Here is a 6475-nt window from a genome sequence, read left to right as displayed (position 1 = left end):
GTTTTTGTTTTGAGACGGAGTCTTGCACTGTTTGTTGTCCAGGCTGGAGTACAGTGGCATGATCTTGACTCACTGCAACCTCCGCCCCCCAGGTTCAAGTGATTCTCCTGCCTCAGCCTCTCTAGTAGCTGGGATTACAGGCACCTGCCACCACACCTGGCTGATTTTGTAGTTTTTTTTTTAGTAGAGACAGGGCTTCACCATGTTGGCCATGCTGGTCTCAAACTCCTGACCTTAAGTGATCTACCCACCTCGGCCTCCCAATGTGCAGGGATTACAGGTGTGAGCCGTCATGCCCAGCCAGTCTGTATGTCTTTTTAGGTGGAAAGGGTTTCCTGTAGGCATTAGATAGTTGAGTCTTGTTTCTTTATTCATTCATCCACTCTATGCCTTTTAATTGGAGAATTTAGTCCATTTACGTTCCGTTGTTATTGCTAAGTAAGGACTAGCTGCTGCCATTTTGTGGTTTTCTGATTATTTTGTAATTCCTCTCTTCCTTCTTCCTTTTTTACTGTCTCTCTTTGTGGCTAAGTGACTTTCTCTGGTAGTAAGTTTTAATTTGTTGCTTTTAACTTTTAGTGAATCTATTATAGGTTTTTGCATTGGGGTTACCATGAGGCTTATGAAAGACGTTTTATAGATAAAACAAGTTATTTTAAGGAGATAACAACTTATCTTAGATCACAAAGAAAATAATGGAAACACACAAAGAAAAAGCAAAAAAAAAAAAAAAAAAAACAACAAAACAAATCTACACTTCAACTTCCTTACTCCCACATTTTGACTTTTGTCTTAATTTGGCTGTGTTTATATTGCCTATATTTTAACAGGTTAATGTAGCTATTATTGTTTTGATAGATGCATCTTTTGGACTTCATACTAGAGTTATGAGTGGATTGCACTCCACAATTTCAGCATAAGAGTATTCTTAATTAATTTTACCAGTGGGTTTTATGCCTTCAAATATTTTATTTCTTCTTTTTTTCTTTCTTTTTTTCTTTTCTTTTTGTTCTTTTTGTCGCACATTTTGCTTTTAGATTGATTGAAGGACTCCCTTTAGCATTTCTTGTAAGACAGGTCTGGTGGTGGTGAATTATCTTCCCTTTTGCTTATCTGGGAACGACTTTATCTCTCCTTCACAGGTGAAGAATACCTTTGCTGGACACTATTCTTGAATGGTAGCTTTTTTCTTTCAGTACTTCTTTGAAAATGTCATCTTACTCCCTCCTGGCCTGTATGGTTTCCATTGAGAAGTTTATTGCCAGATGAATTGGAAATCCTTTATATGTTATTTGTTTCTTTTCTCTCGCTGCCTTTAAGATCCTCTTTGTCCTTCACCTTTGAGAGTTTGATTATTATATACCTTGGAGCAGTCTTATTTGGGTCAAATCTGTTTTGTGTTCTCTGACCTTCCAGTACCTGGATATTTATATTTTTCTCAAGTTTTGGAAAGTTTTATGTTATTATTTCTTTGATTAAACTTTCTACCCTTTCCCCTTGCTCGACTTTCTCTTTAACACCAATAATTTTCAGATGTGGCCTTTAGAGTTAATTTTATAGGCAATCATCATTCCTTTTCATTTTTCTTTTTTTCTCCTCTTACTATATATTTTCAGATAGCCCATCTTCTCCGCTACTGAGAGCCTCTAATAAATTTTTCAGTTCAGCAAATATTTTCCTAAGTTCCAAAATTTTTGTTTTTCTAAATTACTTAGATTTCTTTGTTAAATTTCTCTGATAAATTTCTGAATTTATTTTCTGTGTTATCTTGGCGATCACTGAGTTTCCTTAAAACTGCAGTTTAGTGTCAGTCACTGGTTTCTCGTTTTGTCCATTTGGGGAGACCATGGTTTCTTGTGTGCTATTGTTTCTTGTGGATGTATGTCTATGTCTTTGCATTGAAGGATTAATTATTTATTCCAGTCTTCTCTGTCTGGCTTGTTTTGGATTTTATTGGCTACATTTGCTTAGAGGTTTTTTATTGCTGTGGACTGTCTTCTTTTCAGCTCTAGGTGGCGTCTTTAGGCCAAGTTCACCTCAGCTCTAGTAAATGATCAGAGCATGCCCTTTCTGAGTGGGGGAGGTCCCTAAGGTCCTGGCAGTGTATGAAGGTTGCCTAGAGGTTCGTCCCTGTCAGGCCTCTGAGCCCAAGCTAAGCCATATCCCCTGTGACCTGCACATATACATCCAGATGGCCTAAGGTAATTGAAGATTCACAAAAGAAGTGAAAATGGCCTGTTCCTGCCTTAACTGATGACATTACCTTGTGAAATTCCTTCTCCTGGCTCATCCTGGCTCAAAAGTTCCCCCACTGAGCACCTTGTGACCCCCACCCCTGCCAGCCAGAGAACAACCCCCTTTGACTATAATTTCCCTTTACCCACCCAAATCCTGTAAAACAGCCCCACCCCATCTCCCTTGCTGACTGTTTTCAGACTCAGCCCGCCTGCAGCCAGGTGAAATAAACAGCCCTGTTGCTCACACAAAGCCTGTTTGGTGGTCTCTTCACACGGACATGAGTGAAATTTGGTGCCGTGACTCGGATCGGGGGACCTCCCTTGGGAGATCAATCCCCTGTCCTCCTGCTCTTTGCTCCTTGAGAAAGATCCACCTACTACCTCGGGTCCTCAGACCAACCAGCCCAAGGAACATCTCACCAATTTTAAATCCGGTAAGTGGCCTCTTTTCTCTTCTCCAACTTTGCTCACTATCCCTCAACCTCTTTCTCCTTTCAATCTTGGCGCCACACTTCAATCTCTCCCTTCTCTTAATTTCAGTTCCATTCCTTTCCTTTTCTGGTAGAGACAAATGAAGTGCATTTTATCTGTGGACCCAAAACTCCGACACCAGTCACGGACTCGGGAAGACAGTCTTCCTTGGTGTTTAATCATGCGGAGACGCCTGCCTGATTATTCACCCACATTTCACTGGTATCTGATCACCTCGGGGACACCTGCCTTGGTCATTCACCCACATTCCCTTAGTGGCAAGTCAATTGCAGGGACGCCTGCTTTAGCTGCTCACCCACATTGCAGCCCAGGGCTGCTTACCCCACCCCTTTTCCACTTTCTTGGGGGGCAAGCACCTGCCACCCCTTTTCCACTTTCCTGGGGGGGCAAGCACCCGCCACCCCTTCTCTCCGTGTCCCTACCCCTTTCCCACTTTACTGGGGGGCAAGCACCCCCTACCCCTTCTCTCCATGTCTCTACCTTCTCTTTTCTCAGGACTTACCTCCTTCACTATAGGCAACCTTCCACCCTCCATTCCTCCTTCTTCTCCCTTAGCCTGTGTTCTTAAGAACTTAAAACCTCTTCAACTCACACCTGATGTAAAACCTAAAAGCCTTATTTTCTTCTGCAATGCTGCCTGACCCCAATACAAACTCGACAGTGGTTCCAAATAGCCAGAAAATGGCACTTTTGATTTTTTCATCCTACAAGATCTAAATAATTCTTGTCGTAAAATGGGCAAACGGTCTGAGGTGCCTGATGTCCAGGCATTCTTTTACGTATCGGTCCCTCCCTAGTCTCTGTTCCCAACGCAACTCGTCCCAAATCTTGCTTCTTTCCCTCCTGCCTGTCCCCTCAGTCCCAACCCCAAGCGTCACTGAGTCTCTCCAGCCTTCCTTTTCTACGGACCCATATGACCTCTCCCCTCCTCCCCAGGCTGCTCCTCACCAGGCCAAGTCAGGTCCCAATTCTTCCTCAACCTCCCCGACCCTATAATCCTTTTATCGCCTTCCGTCCTCACACGCAGTCTGGCTTACAGTTTCATTCCAGGACTAGCCCTCCCCCACCTGCCCAGTAATTTCCTCTTAAAAAGGTGGCTGGAGCTAAAGGCATAGTCAAGGTTAATGCTCCTTTTTCTTTATCTGAAATCAGAGAGCGTTTAGGCTCTTTTACATCAAATATGAAAACCCAGCCCAGTTTACGGCTCGTTTGGCAGCAACCCTGAGACGCTTTATAGCCCTAGACCCTAAAAGGTAAAAGGCCGTCTTATTCTCAATATACATTTTATTACCCAATCCACTCCCAACATTAAATAAAATTCCAAAAATTAAATTCCAGCCCTTAAACCCCACAACAGGACTTAATTAACCTCGCCTTCAAGGTGTACAATAATAGAATAGAGGCAGCCAAGCAGCAACGTATTTCTGAGTTGCAATTCCTTGCCTTCATTGTGAGAGAAACCTTAGCCACATCTCCAGCACACAAGAACTCCCAAACGCCTGAACGTCAGCGGCCAGGCATTCCTCCAGAACTGCCTGCTCCAGGAGTTTGCTTCAAGTGCCGGAAATCTGGCCACTGGGCCAAGGAATGTCCGCAGCCTGGGATTCCTCCTAAGCTGTGTCCCATCTGTACGAGACCCCACTGGAAATTGGACAGTCTAACTCACCTGGCAGCCACTCCCAGAGCCCCTGGAACTCTGGCCCAAGGCTCTCTGACTGACTCCTTCCCAGATCTTCTCAACTTAGTGGCTGAAGACTGATGCTGCTCAGTCACCTCGGAAGCTTTCTAGACCATCACAGACTCTTTGGGTAACTCTTACAGTGGAGGGTAAGTGTGTCCCCTTCTTAATCAATACGGAGGCTACCCACTCCACATTACTTTCTTTTCAAGGGCTTGTTTCCCTTGCCTCCATAACTATTGTGGGTATTGATGGCCAGGCTTCTAAACCTTTTAAAACTCCCCAACTCTGGTGCCAACTTGAACAACATTCTTTTATGCACTCCTTTTTAGTTATCCCCACCTGCCCAGCTCTCTTAACAGGTTGAGACACTGTAACTAAATTATCTGCTTCCCTGACTATTCCTAGGCTACAACCACACCTCATTGCCACCTTTTCGCCCAGTTCAAAGCCTCCTTCACATCCTCTCCTTGTATCTCCCCACCTTAAACCATAAGTATAGGACACCTCTACTCCCTCCTTGGCGACTGATCATGCACCCCTTACCATCTCATTAAAACCCAATCACCCTTACCCCAATCAATGCCAATATCCCATCCCACAGCACGCTTTAAAAGGATTAAAGCCTGTTATCACTCGCCTGTTACAGCATGGCCTTTTAAAGCCTATAAAGTTTCCCTACGATTCCTCCATTTTACTTGTCCAAAAACCAGACAAGTCTTACAGGTTAGTTCAGGATCGTTTTGCCTATCCACCTTGTGGTGCCAAACCTATATACTCTCCTATCCTCAATACCTTCCTCCACAACCCATTATTCTGTTCTGGATCTCAAACATGCTTTCTTTACTACTCCTTTGCACCCTTTATCCCAGACTCTCTTCACTTTCACTTGGACTGAACCTGACACCCATCAGGCTCAGCAAATTACCTGAGCTGTACTGCCACAAGGCTTCACAGACAGCCCCCATTACTTCAGTCAAGCCAGAGTTCTTACACAAGAGCTGGGATCACACCCTGTAGCCTTTTTATCCAAACAACTTGACCTTACTCTTTTAGTCTAGCCCTCATGTCTGCATGTGGCAACTGCCGCTGCCTTAATACTTACAGAGGCTCTCAAAATCACAAACTATGCTCAACTCACTCTCTACAGTTCTCATAACTTCCAAAATCTATTTTCTTCCTCACACCTGGTGCATGTACTTTCTGCCTCCCTCCACTACCTCTCAGCAAGCCGAACTCATTTCCTTAACTCAGGCTCTCACTCTTGAAAAAGGACTATGCATCAATATTTATACTGACTCTAAATATGCCTTCCATATCCTGCATCACCATGCTGTTATATGGGCAGAAAGAGATTTCCTCACTATGCAAGGGTCCTCCATCATTAATGCCTCTTTAAAAAAAAACTCTTCTCATAACTACTTTACTTCCAAAGGAAGCTGGAGTTATTCACTGCAAGGGCCATCAAAAGGCATCAGATCCCGTCGCTCAGGACAACGCTTATGCTGATAAAGCAGCTAAAAAAGCAGCCATCAAAAGGCATCAGATCACATTGCTCAGAACAATGCTTATGCTGATAAGGTAGCTAAAAAAGCAGCTAGCGTTCCAACTTCTATCCTTCACAGCAGTTTTTCCCCTTCTCATCTGGCCATTCCCACCTACTCCTGCACTGAAACTTCCACCTATCAATCTCTTCCCACACAAAGCAAATGGTTCTTGGACCAAGGAAAATATCTCCTTCTAGCCTCACAGGCGCATTCTATTCTGTCATCATTTCATAACCTCTTCCAGCGGCTAGGTTACAAGACACTAGCCCACCTCTTAGAACCTCTCATTTCCTTTCCATCGTGGAAATCTCTTTAGGAAATCACTTCTCAGCGTTCCATCTGCTATTCTACTACTAGTCAGGGATTGTTCAGGCCTCACCCCATTCCCTATACGTCAAGCTTAGGGATTTGCCCCCGCCCAGGACTGGCAAATTGACTTTACTCACATGCCTCGAGTCAGGAAACTAAAATACCTCTTGGTCTGGGTAGACACTTTTAACTGGATGGGTAGAGGCCTTTCC

This window comes from Piliocolobus tephrosceles, chromosome 10, assembly GCF_002776525.5.
Source record: "Piliocolobus tephrosceles isolate RC106 chromosome 10, ASM277652v3, whole genome shotgun sequence".
Lineage (NCBI taxonomy): Eukaryota > Metazoa > Chordata > Mammalia > Primates > Cercopithecidae > Piliocolobus > Piliocolobus tephrosceles.
This window is presented reverse-complemented; position numbering follows the sequence as displayed.